The 17,957-nt window shown below is 37.5% G+C and overlaps 1 long non-coding RNA gene across 1 annotated transcript; it reads right to left on the bottom strand.

Moving 5' to 3' along the window:
- Positions 1–500: 500 nt before the first annotated feature.
- On the bottom strand, positions 501–11,598 carry LOC148116567 (uncharacterized). Its single transcript, XR_015731108.1, has 3 exons — positions 11,497–11,598; positions 6,183–6,243; positions 501–3,060 (listed from the first exon to the last, which is right to left on the bottom strand). It is a non-coding gene; the product is annotated as an uncharacterized LOC148116567 (long non-coding RNA).
- Between the last annotated feature and the right edge of the window lie 6,359 nt (positions 11,599–17,957).

The raw sequence follows: 17,957 nt of genomic DNA, 5'->3' as shown, positions 1-17,957 counted from the left end.
ACTTACATACATCACCCAAATGAAAGATGAATTTAAGATGACTCATAGTCCAAATGGAAGATTGGAATAAAAAAAAAAACCAACCCAACAAGAACTGGCTTCTTCCAATTGTTCCAATTGTTCCAATCTCTTCTTTCTCTTGGGCCCCAATGCTCATAGAGTAGGAATTGGGTGTGGAGAACCAGAAAAAAAGCTCTTTTGTTTTAAAAGAAAGCAGTGGATTTTCTCCCTGATCATATGCATGTTTATTAACACAGAGCTTTAAACCCCCTAAATCCAGTAGGATCTATTCCTATGGAAAGATTGCTGGACAGCTATAATGTGAATTCTAAAAAAAAAAAAATATTAGGTTCTACTTATACATTCCATTCCATTCATTGATTGGCACAAAAAATCACAGGAGATTTATTTTATTGAAAAGTTTTACAGAAAAAAAAAAGGATTCCCCCCCCCAATATTCCCCCCACCCTTTCCCTCCCCTCCCCCCCAGACTTCCCAGAGCAAAATACAAGGTATTTCAATTAACAATCATAAGCTAAATTAACCTATCTATCCTCAGACTACTAAATCCCCCCCTGAAACCTTAACTCCACTATAGATAACATAATACTTCTAATACTTAACGTTCATTCATAAGCTATTTGATATTTTCTTGTCTGATACTTATTTTGAATATAATCAATCCATCTTCTCCATTCCGATACGTATCTTTCTTGTGTATAGTCCTTCAAATACGCTGAGATTTTCGCCATTTCTGCTAAATTCGTTACTTTCAGTATCCACTCTTCAATAGTAGGCAAAAAGTCCTTCTTCCAGTATTGCGCTACCAACAGCCTAGCTGCTGATATTAAGTTCAAAATCAATTTAGTCTCTAATACTGTACAATTTGTCGTTATACCCAGTAAAAACAATTGAGGAGTAAATTTCAACCTTTTTTTCAGAATGTTCTGCATCACCCACCAAATTTTTATCCAAAATGCCTTGATTTTCTTACAGGTCCACCATATATGATAATAGGTTGCATCATCACAGGAGATTTGATTTTCTAAAATTGTTGGCCCTTTGGGGTTTTTCAGTAATGCAGTGTCTGGTTTCGAAGGCCATTTTTACAAGGCAGGATGAGTTTTTCTGTTGCTTCTCTCTTGGTACCTGTGAGATGGGACTCATACGGCCGAGTTCTGTGTAGCAAAGACTCTGACTGGACTAGGATGGGGCAGACGAAAACAGATTCCCCATTCCCTCCCATATTCTGAACCGCAGACAACCATTGTCTTCATGCCAGAGGTTGTGACTTGCACTAGTTATACAGTCAGTCCTCAACTTATGACCACAATTGAGCCCAAAATTTCTGTTGCTAAGCAAGACATTTGTTAAGTGAATAGTGAAATAATTCACAATGTTTCTTGCCACGGTTGTTAAGTGGATAATCACAGTTCTTAAGTTAGTAACACAGTTGTTAAGAGAATCTGGCTTCCCCATTGACCTTGCTTGTCAGAATATTGCAAAAGGTGATCACATGACCCTGGGTTGCTGCGACTGTCATAAGTGTGAGTCAGTCTGAGTTTTGATCATGTGATCATGGAAATGCTACAATGGTCATAAGTCTGAAAAAAAGTCCTAAATCACTTTTTTCACTGCCCTTGTAACTTGGAACAGTCACTAAATGAACTGTTGTAAGTCGAGGACTACCTGTACACTACTGGGAAATGTCTTTGGTCCCACAGTAATATTCCTTTGAGTGGTATAATTATCTATTTTAAAATCACATTTTTAAAATGATAATTAAAATATGAAATTGCCATTTGTTCATCTAAGCACAATTTTTTTTTTGGACAAGGTCTTTACAAGTAGTCCTTGATTTACGACTGTAATTGAGCTCACAATTTTGGTCGTAAGTTGTACGACCAGACCCAATTTTATCACATTGTGGTAATCATTAAGCAAACATAGTGGTTGTTAAGTGAATATGGTGGCCACTAAATAAACCTATAGGTGACTATGGAGCAGTTTTTGCCAGAACTGCCGGTTTCTGACAAAATCATTATAAAATATTGTCACAAGGCTTCAGAGTGCTACAAATGGCCGTAAATATGGCCTGGTTGCTAAGCACCCAAAATGTCATGTGACTGGGTTGGGAAGAACATATGTTGGAGACTGGGTCCTAAGTCCCATTTTTGGGTCCAACTTTGAATGATCACTAAGTAACTGATCATAAATCAAAGATTATCTTTATTAGTGGACATAGCCCATCTTTGTTCTTCCCCACCCCTCTTTGTTTTAGCACACAGTATATATCTGGTATGGACGCAGTGACTCAGTGGCTAAGACGTTGAGCTTGTTGTTCAAAAGGTCAGCAGTTCAGCAGTTCAAATCCCTAGTGCTGTGTAACGGGGTCAGCTCCTGTTACTTGTCCCAGCTTCTGCCAACCTAGCTGTTTGAAACCACGTAAAAAATGCAAGTAGAAAAATAGGGACCACCTTTGGTGGGAAGGTAACAGCGTTCCGTGCGCCTTTGGCATTTAGTCATGCCGGCCACATGACCACAGCGACGTCTTCGGACAGCGCTGGCTCTTCGGCTTGAAACGGAGATGAGCACCGCCCCCTAGAGTCGGGAACGAGTAGCACATATGTGCAAAGGGAACCTTTACCTTTACCTTTTTATATATCTGGTATGATTAAATATAGCCATCCACTATAAGAAGACAAGAATATCAGGGAACCTTGGTTCATAGGGATAATGTGCTTTCTCTCACTTAAGTCATGTGATAGTGTTTCAAACTTGGGCTGAAATTGCTTTGTAAATCTTTTTATTTTCTGCAAAGATTCCAGTGTGGGTTTTTCATAGGTCACGGATTCAATGTAAAGTTTTCTAATGCAACTTTGTCGAAATGGATAGCGTTTTTAGATAGAGTATATAACCATTTGAGAAATCCAGACTGAATCACACACATAAGCTTTACTGTCTGGCTGATCTTCGCATTCCTGCCCTTTCGACTGTGGGTGAAAAGCCAAGACAATTTCTTCTGGCATTTTGATAATCCCATTCATTCTGCAACTATTCCTAAATAAATGCAAAAAGCAAACACATTAAGGCACCTTATATTGCTTTTCTTTAAAGAGTAGATTTCAGGCTTTGTACATTTCTGCTTTTCTGCCTGCAGATTCTAGTCTTGAGTGGTTCTTTGTTAATTTCTTTCAAGGTTTGGCTGGGCTACTTTATATAAGCAAATATTAGCAGGAATTTTTAATGCCTATTATGAGGGTAAAATAGTTCTCATCAACATTGGAAAACCTGGTTCTTATTGCTGCATAACATTGCTTCATCTACTTTGGATTTCACAATAGTTCAGTAATGCTGTTAGCTTTTTAATTAACTAAACTATTATGTCTAAATACACATATTTCCATAAATAAATAAACTCTTTTCATTTGGTGAAACCTACTTAAAACTAGTATGATAAAGTCAAGCCTTTTCCATACAGGGCTGTAAATACATCAATCGAGCAAGATAGCTTCCCTCTCTCCAGGGTTTCTATATGAGTGAGAACACTGAATCTTTGCTTCTTCCTGCTTTTGTCATATGGATTTGAGGATCTCCTTCTCACTCATTCTAATACGGTTGCCCACCTCGAACTCTGGATGGCTAACAGGAAATAAAACAAGATAAAAACATACCAGACAAATAACAAATACAGGAACCAAGATAAAACTAAACTGCCCAATCAGCATAAGCCCAATATGGGCTCAACCACATTCTCTGGGCTCCAGGCTCTATAACAGTACCAGGCAGTGGTGAAATCCTAATTTTTTTGCTACCGGTTCTGTGGGTGTGGCTTGGTGGGCATGGTGTGGCTTGGTGGGCGTGGTTTGGTGGGTATGGCAGGGGAAGGATACTGAAAAATCTTCATTCCCACCCCACTCCAGGGGAAGGATACTGCAAAATCTCCATTCCCTCCCCACTCCTGGGGGACAGATATTGCAAAATCTCCATTCCCACCCCATTCTGGGGCCAGCCAGAGGTGGTATTTGCCGGTTCTCCGAACTACTCAAAATTTCCGCTACTGGTTCACCTGCTGGATTTCACCCCTGGTACCAGGTCTTTAGAGCCTTACAGACATCTAGTTGGGTCAGGAAAACTCTAATCTCTAGAGCAGGGGTGTCAAACTCACGTCGTCACGGCGACATTACATGATGTATCGGGACTTTTTCCCCTTTGCTAAACCGGGTGAGGGTGTGGCCAGCATATGACGCATCTGGCCCATGGGCTGGGAGTTTGACAGCCCTGCTCTAGAGGAATGATGTCCCCGAGAATAGATGCCATGAGAGAAAAGGATCTCCTCCAGGGACTTGCCAGAGACAAGTCACAGTTCAGGACTTGGACTGTGACTCTTAAGAAGCTGCTCCAACTGAACCAGTTTAATGTCAGATCACCTGGGGCTGATCAAACACAGGCACCATCAGAGTAGCTGAAGATGATAAGGCAAGGTCCCCAAGCCCTGGATTCAGTGAGTGGAATGGAGAGCAGAGCAAGAATGCTCAGTGAGGCTCCTTGCTAAGCAAATGAATAAATGTCTTAATTAGAGATAACTGGCTGTAGCCAGATGTAAGAGAAAGTCCTGACCCATGTTTCTTTGTTGGAAACAACTGTCTGATCTCCTGCTCTGGTATATTGTTCCTGTGTATTCTCTTGTGTGTGAACAACCCTGCCATTCTGCCCTTTGGATTGGCTGATGAACAAGGCTTGGCTCCCTTAATTTCAGACTACCGGTAATTTTGATTTCTCTATGTTTCTGTTGAAAGCAAAAGTAAACAGGCAAGCTTTTTCCCCAAGAGACACTGTTTTGATTTACATTCATTTTCTCACCTGCAGTTAACCTACTCAGCCTAGAGTAAATTGCTATTATCCCCTAGAAACTGTGTTGCAAGTTTGAAACTTGAAGTATGGGACTAAGACAGCATTGGTTGTACTTGTAGATGACCTCTAGAGAAAGCAGGATGGGATAGAGCAATATTGGACAGGACCCAAAGTGTGCCTTTTCTGTTGGATCTTAAAGCATGAGTAGATATTGCTCTATCCCATCCTGCTTTCACTAGAGGCGGCAATAGGCAGCGGCAGTGATTGGTGGTGATCGGTGACAGTGGCGAATGGTGAAGGTGGTGATAGGCGGCGGCGGCAGCAATCCCAGCCACCCAGAATAGCTGATTGGTGGTATGCTGAGCAGCTGATCCAACCGCCATTCAGCTGCTCAGCAGCGAAGGCTGCAGCAGTTCAGCCCAGTTGACTGTTAGTGGGCGCAACGGAGCGAACCCCTGATGAGCCACATGCTGGAGCTGCGATAATGTGCTGAAGCTGACCAGGCTGTTTGCTGTTTGCTGCAAGGACGCTAGCCAGATGAATACTGGATGGATGCTGGGAGGTAGAGGCAGATTTTTTTTTCTTGTTTTCCTCCTCTAAAGCTAATGTGCATCTTATGATCCAGTGTATCTTATAGTGTGAAAAATATAGTATTTTACTATCTAATTGTGACAGGATATATGCATAACAACTTTTGTGACAAAGAACATTCCTGAAAGTAGAACTTTAAAAATTCCTCACCAAGAATATCCTTACCGATTAATCTAGAATCGCTTTGATAGAACTAAGCAAAATTGATCTTATCTCTACAAGTTTTAAGGTAATTCTATAGCTAAAAAGGTTCCTGTAGTTGTGTAACTTTTAAGACAGAGCTACTTTTACTGCTCTATTGTTGTATGTCAACTTGATGTTTCAGATGGAAAGGAAGATCCCGCTACTTCCTTGCCCTTCCCTTGGTCTCACCAGCTTGGCACCAAACATGAAACTTCATAATGATAACAGAGGTGAATCTAAGAGATGGCTAAGAAATGGTTTATGGCAGTGGTGGATTTCAAAAATCTTTACTACCGGTTCTGTGGGCGTGACTTGGTGGGTGTGGCATGGCTTGGTGGGCTTGGCATGGGAATGATACTGCAAAATCTCCATTCCCACCTGACTCCAGGGGAAGGTTACTGCAAAATCCCCATTTCTTCCCGATCAGCTGGGACTTGGGAGGCAGAGAATAGATGTGGGTGGGACCAGTCAGAATTTTTACTACTGGTTCTCCAAACTACTCAAAATTTCCACTACCGGTTCTCCAGAACTGGTCAGAACCTGCTGAAACCCACCTCTGGTTTATGGCCTTTTCTTGAGCTGGAGCTGCTTCATTCTGGTCTCCCAGAGGTATGTCTAAACAACATAGATAATATCAAAAAGGTAGCCTCCAAATGAAAACAAATTCCTCTGAATAAACTTGGGAAATCCTAATGGAATATTTGGTCATCCTGGCTAAAGTTACAGATAGGTAGGGAGCTTTTTTAAATTATAGGAGCAAACTATGGACCAGTTAGCCTAGCCAAAATAGTAGGTAGATTTCTTGAGACACTGAGAATGGATGAAATAATTAAAAAAAAAATCAGAATAATGAAAAATAAAAATTAATAAAAGCCCAAGTCATGATGGATTTATAATCCATTTCCACTGCTGGAAATGCAAACCCATTTAGAAATATATGTAAGCACAAAAGAAAAGAGAACAAAGCTTTTCTATCTATTACTTCTATTTATTCATATAATAAAGCCTAGAGTTCAATAACATTTAGTTTCAGATAATTGATGGATATTTAGGTTTTGGAGGAAAGAAAAGAAAAGATTGCACTCACAAGTAAGAATAAATAATAATGGAATAAAATAGAAAAATCAACCATGGAGAAGGTTGTTAGCATATTAATCTGTAAAAGTGTGGATTGGGATTAAAAAAGAGTATCTATAAATAAAGCAAAATTTTCTAACTTAACATAGATTTGCCAAGAACTTTATTGGGAAAATATAGAGAAAGAGAAGCAAACAGAAAATTATAATTGCAGCAGAAACACTGTTTCTAAGCCTTTAGAGAATTGTGATGGACTTCCCACACTTGATCATTTGTGTAAACCCGTCTCATCCATAAATCAAAGGGAGTCTGGTAGCATCTTTTCTGACTAACAACTTTTGTCAAATGGTATAAATTTTCATGAATTGCAGCTCACTTTATCAGATGCATGAAGCAGCTAATCTGATGCTGGATTTAAATTGGGATGAGGTAGGGGGAAAGGGAGGGGAAGATAGGGTGGTTAGGCAGGTGCAATTTACCACTGAGATAGTTTAGTAGTATCTTCTTAATTAATAATTATAATGTGTTAAAAACTCTTTGTATTTGTTGAGACTTTCTCAGATAGTCTGAAACATTTTGATGTTTCTTAGAAGTTTAAAATGCTCTGTTATTACTTAGTTTGAGTCCTGATGTCCAACTTGTATCCGTTGTTTCTTTTGCACAAAGTCTTACTTATTTGTTCTATGTATAATCCAGAGAAGCATCCTGGCAAATAATGACATATATAGGCAGTCCCGAGGTTAAGAACAAGGTCTCTTCCCAATTCTGCCTTTAATTTGAATTTGTATGTAAATCAGGTGCCTATTACTAAAAATAGTAGACGGCTTTCTCCTTCCTTGAGCTGATGAACTGCTCAAGCAGTTCAATATTTTCACGAACTGCTGAAAACCACCAAAAACAGGCTGTATATTAAAATGCATGATTTCAGCAGTCCATGAAAACATTGTGTGGCTTCAGTGATTTGTCTGCTCAAGGAAAGAGAATACCATCTGCCATTTTTCCTACTGGGCAGCTAGGGTTGCCAGGTCTGCTTCCAAAAAATAGCGGACAAGTGGGGGGGGGGTTAAGTAGTAAAAAAATAAAAAAAATTTACAATTAAATTATATATTTTCTTACAAACATTTAAACATTAAAATAATCACTTCAAAACTTTACTTAAAATTCAAAACATCAAATATATTATAACAATATGTAAAATATTAAATTACATTTTACTTTGCTGTCGTGTGTATTTTTTATTTGACTGCACAGCTTTGATCAATTCTTTGTGTTTAAGGAATAATTCCTTAATTTCAGAACAACGTTGAGAAATATTAAAAAATATACAAAGTTCACTTCGAACTGATGGTACAAGCAGTTGGTTACATTCGTCAGTCCACAAATTTCCCATGACGCTGAAAATTCGTTCAGCGTTTGCATTTGATACCGGAATTGATGCACAATACTGGAACAGTTTCAGTAAACTGGGAGCTGGCTCTTTCTTGAAAAAGTACGTCCACTTATCAAGGGATGAATCGCCCTGCAGATGAACATAAACTTCTTCTAAGGCAGAAATTTCATCGAAGAGAGTGTTGGGTGGAAGTTCTTCTCACCATGGTGATAATAACCAGATGTTCGTCATTTCTTCTAAAGTTGGAGGATTATTGCGATCAATTAGATTGAAACAACTTAGCATCTCATATACTGAATCAGTGAAATTATATCACTTTTCTAGGTACGCAATGGCTCTTTGATACACATTGATGGCTTTTTTCTTGAACTTTTGCACGGCATTCTCAGGCAAATGTTTTTTAGGTAAGGCAAATAAAACTTTCATTCCAAAAAACTGCTCATTGTATTTTTTTTGCAAAGAATCACGCAGCTTACTCATGATAATGTGAAGATCACATGCAAGAATTTTCTTGCTTTCCAGCTTCAGTAGGGTGTCTTGCATTATTGACATGAAGAAGTGCGTGAAATATAAATACAATTCTGAAATTGTTGGTTCATCGTCCTTTGCGAGTTCATTTTCCTGATCCGAAATAAGGTTCCAGATAACCTTATGGCACTCATCAGATCCAAGAGAAATAAAATATGATTTTAGAGGTATCCAGTTTAAAAAAAGTCTTTTGACTACTTTAAACAAACTTAACCAACATGTTGGAATATGGCACAAAACTTCATGGAATTCTGACTCGCAAAACTCAAAAAATGATTTCAACTCTTCTCGTTTCTTCGCAGAATTCGAAAATTCGGCAAAAACCTTCAGCACTACATTTTCAATATCAAAAGATAACTGCTTTAATGCATTTTTTGCGCTGTTGTGTAAAATGTGATTATTACAATGAGCAGCTACAATATTGTCATTTTCCAGCAATAATTTTTGGTAAACAGATTTGTTCACTCCATAATTGACCGATGCATTATCTGCTGAGTAAGCTGAAACATTATTTATTTCCAATTCGTTATCACTAAGAACTCGACACAGCTGATTTTTTATTGATGTAGAATCTTCGAAAGAATTCTCATAAAAGTCTAAAATTTTCACACACAGTCCTTCTTCACAAGTAAAATATTGTGCAACGAGATACATTTTGCGATTTCCCTTGTTTGATGCGTCAGTGGAGAGACAAAATGGAATTCCAGTTTTAAGATCATTGAGAACCAACTCAATAGAAAAAGGATACAAAACCTCATTGACATAGCTGATGATTTGGTTCTTCCACAAGACATCTTTTTTACAATTTCTGAATCATCAAAAATTTGCTTCATTAACTTAATACTGCAATCTTGAGCCAGGAAAGAAATATGGTGTTTGATCCCATGGTAAGTTTCAGCCATTTCAGCTACAGTCACTTTCTCACTGAAAGAGGAGTCTTTAACAATGAAAAACGAATTGATTTGCTTGTTGCTGGAAGCTATTTTCTCTTTATCTAAATGATTTTTTGTGCTTGCATGCTGTGTGACAGCTTTTATACCATTATATTCAATTGTGAACAATTTCTGACACAATTTACAGTAGGCCGTCGTATTTGTTCTGTCAGTTTCGTTGTTGGTAATCCATGCAAAAGTAGCTTCCCAGTCTTTAGTGTATTTGCACACTCCTCTCTTTTGTTTTAAAGAATTTGAAATCTCGCTGCTGTCACTCTCATCACTCGACGGCATTTTAGGTCAGTCAACACAAGCTACAATACATTTTAAAAATGTGAACTGTACATAATTTTATAATATATTTTTATTTTAATCTCATCATTAATTTTTTCGGAGAATCGAGTTCAATGGATATTCGATCTTTGTCTCATTCTAACTTATGAAAAAAAAGACAAAATGCGATTCTCCTATCCTTATTCTCTTAGACTGTACAGCTTTAGATTACGTACCATTTCATCATAAAGCTTTTGAATAAAAAAAATGTCCACTATTTTGTGAAAAAAAATAGTGAACATAATGTGAAAAAAGCGGACTGTCCGCTCAAATAGTGGACACCTGGCAACTTTATGGGCAGCCTATTCGTATATACAAATTTTCCGTAAGTGAAACTTTCTTAACCTAGGAACTGCCTGTATCACATTAGAGAAAACACATATGAAGACACCTTGTGTGTGAATTTTCTGTGTGAATAAATTGGTATATGTGTGGGAGCAAAGTAGACAACTTCATTACTATTACTTTCCTGGAGCTTCAGTTGCTTATGAGGATCTGCTTCAAGTTAGGTTGTCTATATGCAAGTGTGGACCCTCTACTAGGTGGAGGTACTACTATTTTCTACTCTCAGAGAAACTACAATACCAAACCTGGGTGGAATCAGAACATTTTTATTTACCTTGAATTATATTCTATGCCTTGATAGGAAGATCTATTTGTGGTCCTTGTTCATATATACATGAGTTTATTCTTGAAAAATGAAGCAAGCAAAGAAGAATGTTCTATCAAGCATTTTACCTGCTCTCTCAAGGTTATACTTTTGCTAATGGAGAATTCCCATAGACTTTAGATGTAGACAGGTTATATTTTTTAATTAATTAAAATGAAGAATTATTGATTCCCATGACTATATGCCCCATGGTTACTTAAAAAAACTGCTTTTAGATTAAAGGCTAGGATAATTGTTTTGTACTAACTGCTAATGGGGTTAGATTTAGTTTAGCATGTTGTCTGAGCCCAATCAATGTGTAAACCATCGTTTCTGAAGAACATGTTGTCTGAATCATACCAATTATAACTATTCAATAAATCATGGTTAAACAATCTAGGGCTAAACATAATACGTTCATTCATTAGAAAAAGCTCTTACAGCAAGTTCAAGGAAGGGAGAACTTTGCAGAATCAGGAAAAGTAAATGAAATTATCTAGATGCTTTTGATTCACAGATGTTATCATGAATCAATAGCTTTTTAGTCAAAGGTTGTATCTTTCTAAATTAGATTAAGACTGGGCTGCTACTTCTTCAAGGTCACTTCCTTACTCTTTTGCTGAGGGTCTCAAACCCAGTTGGATTCAAGCTCTGTTAACTTGAATCTTCTATGGAAAAGCATCATAGAAGAGAAAGAAGGAAGAAGAAGAAAAAGAAGAGAAATTTCAATGAATACGGGAGTATATTTTAATTGTACCCAGAATAATGTGACTCAAACCAGTGCAGTAGCACCAAAAGTATTCATGGCATCAGATCATTTGACATGCTTTATTTCACTCTTGTGTAATGATTAAATTCCCATTTAATTTAATTTAATTTAATTTAATTTAATTTCATTTCATTTAATTTAATTTCATTTCATTTCATTTCATTTTTGTATACGATTTAGTTTTACTTACAGTATAGAGGGAACACAACATAGCAGAAGAAGGAAAATCCTGACAGGAAGGAGGGACCCAGCGGATATGTGTTCAGGAAAATATTAACACTTTAAAGCATCTATTATATTGTTAACATCATTTCATAAAGCTTTTGAGATCCTCCTTTTCCATATACGGCTTTGAACCTTTGCGCAGTGTGATGTTTGATGGCAATATATTACTTTCTTTTTTTTCTTTTTGGCCTGAAGAATAGGTGGATCTGTGAGTTCTTTCATGTTACTGGGTATAAAGTACTTCATAAGAACATGGGATTAATAACAATTTGGATAATTGGCATATCTTTGACACCTTCATTTATGATACCACCCTTTCATGAAAGAGTAGAGGAAATGAATTGTTGCTTTAGGGTAGCTGCATATGTAAGCAAACCTCTGATGGGATATTAGGAACCTATTTTCTGAATGTGTGGCTTAATGTACATTCTATGAACATAGGCGCCATACTGGCAAACAGTCAACTCTGAAAATTGTAGGGATAATCTACTTCTAAAGCTGTCCTTCAAATAGTCAAATCTCTCCACAATAAGGTGTGTGTTTGTTGGAGAAGGAGGAGAGTTCCAAAGGACTCTGACTTTATAAACATGTCAATGTTTATATATAATCTATCATCTCTCTCTGTCTGTCTGTCTCTGTGCGTCTGTCTCTCTCTCCCCTCCTTCCGTCCCTATCTATCTATCTATCTATCTATCTATCTATCTATCTATCTACCAACCATCTATCTATCTATCTATATCAGCCAACATTTAATGTGCCAAGATTATTCACATTTGGCAGTTTTTGAAACTGGCAATCATACTATATTTTAATTTTATTTTCCTACATAGTTTCCTTATTTATTTGATAATTTACATGGAATACTCTTTAACTGACAGTTAACTTTCACTGAGGTGATCAGCTCAGGTCAGGGAAGTTAATATTTTATATTGTATTTTTTTTCCTGTGTAAACTGCCGAGAGTCTATTTGATTGTAGTGACATAGAAATATATTGAATAATTATAAATGTACTGTAAAATCAAGTGAATCAAGACTTACCAATCTGTTTACACCAGCTAGATTTCTTAAATTTCTTTGAGAGGATGAATATTATTATTTCTCAAACACTGGTAACAATCTGAAATGCAATATATATCTTGGAATGCCAACACAGTTTGAATGTAGAACATTTTTTTATAGTTCTAGAGTTCAGATATACTCATCTTAGTCGATAAGTAGAAGCTTCTAGAAGACTTTACAATTTTTGATGCCTAGTTATTCTGGGAGCTCGAATTCAACATATTTGCAAGTTTAGAAAGGCTTAAAAAGAGATTATTTAATAAATAGATTCCAATTTAGTGATTTCAGCAATGAGTTTTCAAATAAATCCATGAATAATATCTCTTGATTTTTCAGCCTTTTAGTCCAGGGATCAGGCTAGCCGGGGAATTCTGGGAGTTAAATCCACAAGTCTTAAAGTTGTCAAGTTTGGAGACCCCTGTCATAGTCTATCTAACAGAAACCAAGTCAGTAGTTGCAGTTAGCAAAGTTAGCTGAAGCAGCAAAGCAAGGCATCCTTCTGTGGTTTGTTCATTGTGATCTTCATGACAGTTAGATTTTGAGAGGGAAAAAACAAACTACGGCTTCTGTCTCTTGAATGAAAAATCCTGGAATCACAATAAATAAACCATGGAAGGAATTTCTGCAATCTGCTTATCTGTTTCTGATGGGCCAAGAAATAGACTTTAAAAAAAAAACCTTATTCATTAAATTTATATGCTCTCCACAGCCAGTTTGCACCACTTCGGGAGAACCGGTTGTTAACGTTCTGAGCAGTTTGGCAAACTGGTTGTTGGAAGAAATCATTAGGACAGAGAACTGGTTGTTAAATTACTTGAATCCCACCACTGCCTCTCCATCTCCATAATGACTCTTAGAGACATATATATTTAATAAATAAATAAACATTTAATAAAAAAGCATTCTATTTCCTGTCACATTTTTCATTCACAGAAAGCCAACATTCTTCAAAATTCTTGCTTTTTCTGACATACCAAAAACAGCCAATTTCTTTTACCTGATGTCTCTAAAGTCTATTTTATATTTTATCTTATTATTTTCTACCTTTATTAATTCTATAAATAATATAAGGCAGCAAACATATTCAACACATTTTTCTCCTATATTCCTCACAACAACAACTCTGTGAGTTGTGTTGGGCTGAGAAAGAGTGACTGGCCCAAAGTTACCCAGCTGTCTTTCATGGGTAAGGCAGGAATTGAACTCACGGTATCCAACTTCTTGGTTTGGTGCCTTTGAGGCTTCCAGATCAAGCTAATTCCCAAGTTGTGTGGCTGAAGCATAGGAAAAGATTGCAAGGTTGCATGTTTGAGAACATGAGGATTATTTAAAAAACACAAACAAAAAGGTGTTCAAAGGAATTGTGATTGCTAGCCCTCTAATTTTGCCTTAAGACTGTTTCAAAGTTGAGAAATGGAATGTTTAACCCAATTAAATAAGACAATTAAGACATCACCTAATTGGCTACTTCAGTGTTTTCTACCATAAATTTTCCTAGGATAACCAGCCATGTCACGTAATTCCCTGCTTATGTTCGGATTCTGGTAAAATATGAGCATCACATCAATACTCACTGAGACACACAACTGACATGCAAGACTTTGATTGCAAGATGATTGATACTTATAACGCTTAGCTACAATGAAGGCTAACCCAAGGATAAATAAACAGCTCTTGATTCCTCATTATTGGATCATAAACTGTGGCTCCACTGAAATTAATTTTCAACAGGTGATGAACATGCAGGTCAGTTCTTCGTTACCGAATCTTGAGGATGCACAAATCAGCCCAGTGTGGCGTGATATACATCCTTACCCCTAAAAAAATTCTTTCTGAGACCTTAAGAGATTAATATTAATTTGATTCTCTATATTCTCCCTCCATCCTTTGTTATTGTCAGTTTTTATCAGCTGGGAAAAATAAGCTTATCGTTATTAAAAATACATCAGAATTTAACATACCGTTCTTGAAAACTGACTGGGTGATTCATTGCAGTAGTGAATGTGCACTGTGTTTGAAAATACAGCATTCCCTGATAGAGAATCGATGGTTCTCCAGTTGTTCAGGAAGAATATAGCTCCCATGAAATTCATGGCTTTTATGATCCATCAACCAATACTCATATTATGGGAAATGTGGAATGTGATCCCAAATTTACAGAAGGTCAGATGCAGGTATTCCTGCTTGTTCAGTGATGTATTGAAGTTATGACAATGCTGAATGAAAAGTATTTATGAAGGACTGTCACAGTGGTGGGTTTCAAATTTTTTTACTACCGGTTCTGTGGGTGTGGCTTGGTGGGCGTGGCAGGGGAAGGGGAAGGATACAGTAAAATCTCCATTCCCAACTCACTCCAGGGGAAGGATACTGCAAAATCCCCATTTCCTCCCGATCAGCTGGGACTTGGGAAGCAGAGAATAGATGGGGGTGGAGCCAGTCAGAATTTTTACCACCAGTTCTCTGAACTACTCAAAATTTCTGCTACCGGTTCTCCAGAACTGATCAGAACCTACTGAAACCCACCTCTGGATTGTCATAGTGGTGGTTGCTATAGTGTTCCCATGGTCACATGATAACAATTTGGGAGCTCAGCAACTGGTTTGCAGTTACAATGTCCCAGCATCCCGCAGTCATTTGATCACCCTTTGCAACCTTCTTTGCCAGCTTCCAACTAGCAAAATCAGTGGGGAAGCCAGCAGAAGGTCACAAATGGCGAGCACATGACCACAGGAATGTCAGGCGAAAGCAATCAGAACTACTGGAAGAATCTCAGCAGGAATTTTATTGCTAGTCAGCTATGTTACAAGAATCTGACCAGACTGAGTGCAGACTGAAGGAATAGTAAGATAAAGGTTTCAAGGATTCTGGGGGAAGTCAGATGTCCGCTGCTACCTGCAATGCCAAGACTCCAGTCTCAGGCCCCCTCTTGACACCTGCCTCCAGTCTAACTGGGGATTCCACCACATGGATGCTGCGAACGCATGGAATTCACCTAATGATGGCAATGGGGACTGTTGTGTCTGCAATATTGTGCCTTATGAGTGCATCACTTAGTGACAGAGTTTCCAGTTTTAAATACTTTGGGTGATTGAGGACTACCAGTATGATTAACAGGAATAACAGATCCTTACTGAGATAGATTCCATATCTATATCACAATTGAGAGGAGTAGAATTGCAAACGGAACCAATGCAATAGGAAGGATGCCAAAATGATTGATCCTGCAGTGGCTATCCTTCAATATTTTTCACTAATAATTTGGGTGCATAGATAGGGGGTACGCTTATCAAATACAAATCTTACACAAATACAAAATTGGGTAGGAGAGCTAATATCAGGGCTGGATAGAGGCATGGTGAGGCTCAAAGCAGTTGGAAGCTGTAGAGGCTCTATTTGCAAGTGCTAACAGAGAAGCATTACAAGTGATTTTGGCAAGAATATTGCCAAGAAACATAATATACCCGTACTGGGTGGGGAAGTCCTCTTTGAACAGAAGGTATGAATGCCTGCAGAAGCAAAGCATATCTTAATCAATTAATGAGGTTCATATGAGCCATACAGGAAGACTTAATTAACTTTGAAATATGAACACTCTATTTCATATATAAAACTATAACAAATAAAGTATTAAAATTTTTGAAATTGTGAGACCTTAGGGTGTAGTGTATTTAACTTTTGCTTAAACACAGCTTTGGCTGACATCATAGAAGACATAAATAAACTTGAAATGTGTTTATTCATTCCAGTTCCAAGGCCACCTAGATGACTTACAAATAAAAGAAATAATACATGCAAAAGAGAACACAGGTAACCAGAAGAGCAAAACTAAGCCAAGTTAAAAGGGGTTCCACAACCACTCTCTCCTAAAGGCTTGGCAAATAGCCAGGTTTCTAGTAATTTTTAGTACAACTGTGCTAAATTCAGAACAACTGAAAATAACCCAACAAAATATAAGAGACATAAGTGCAAAATTCTTCACTTAAAAAAGCAAAATGAAAATGCACAGATATAGGATAGAGAACACCTAGGATGGCAGTAGCCCTTGTGAAAAAGATCTTGGAAGTGTAGTTGATTGCAAAAGAAAACCAATCAAATTTTATTTACTGTCCAAGGCCAAATACTTCTAAAGTGAATGAATTTGTGAGAAGTGCCTTCACGTAAGGCAAATGCAATTTTGGCTGCATTAGTAGAATAATGGTCAAATCAAGGGAAATAATTATTTCACTCTAGTCTGATTTGGTAAGACCCTGCCTTCAGTGCTAAATCCATTTTTGAGGATCACACTAAGAAGAATTCAGAACAACTGGAATAGGCTCAGAGATGGCCAGTAAAAAATTTAAAGATTAAAAACTAAACCAGATGAAGAGAAATGAAAGGAGCCAGATATATTTCACTTTGCTTTGCTCTGCACTCTTCCTAGCTTCTCAATAACCTTCTTGTACTGTGGCAACCAAAGCTTGACATAGCATACCAGGTATGGTTTGATCTGTGCAGCACAGCGTGCAACCATAACTTACTGTGATCTCAGCATTATACTTCCCCTTAAAGCAGCATTGTCTCTTTTGACGGCTGCACAAACTGCTGGCTCATATTTAATCTATAGTCAGGAAAGGAAACCCAAATCCTTTTTTGATAAACTATCACTAGATCCTATCCTCTTTGTACTTGATATTTCCTACCTAAGTGTAGAACCCTATATTTTAAACTGCATTTTGTTGGAAGAAAGCCCAATGTGCATATCTACAAAGAACCTTTTGAACTGTAACTGTGTCTTCTGAGAACATCAGCAATGTCCTCAAATCTTGTCTCACCTGCAGATTTGCTGACCTTCCCTTTTATCTCCTTGTCTAAGTCACATATAAAAATGTTAAAGAATACACTGGGCCCTGAAAAGAATCCCAAGGTACCTCCTGCATATCTTTCTCCACCTAGACATAGACCCATCAAGGAACACTTGTTGGGCATGGTTGTCAATCAATTGTGACTGATTGTGAGGCTATGAATCTCATATTGTTCCACTTATAAGTTATAGTCAGCTTTAACAAATACCATACTGAAGTCTAGATTACATTCTGTAGGAGATGATTAGGCTGAGCCTAAGGGCAGGGTCAAATGTGTCATCAGTTTGGAGTCACTCCACTCCAGTGGTGGGATTCAAAAAATTTTATTACTGGTTCTATCTACATAATAAGATAATTGAAATGGAGTATGAAAATGTTTGTATGATGGGGGACTTTAATGGAATCGTAGATGAAAAATTGGACTATAAAACAAGTAGAACAACAAGATATAGCAGAAAGATATTGCTGAGAACCTTTTTTAAAATGATAGAGGAAATAAACTTGAAAGATATTTGGAGGGAGAGA

Source organism: Pantherophis guttatus, chromosome 1 (genome assembly GCF_059756535.1).
Source record: "Pantherophis guttatus breed Tessera chromosome 1, ASM5975653v1, whole genome shotgun sequence".
Taxonomy (NCBI): Eukaryota; Metazoa; Chordata; class Lepidosauria; order Squamata; family Colubridae; genus Pantherophis; species Pantherophis guttatus.
The sequence above is the reverse complement of the archived record's forward strand: the minus strand, read 5'-3'. Positions and strand labels throughout refer to the sequence as shown.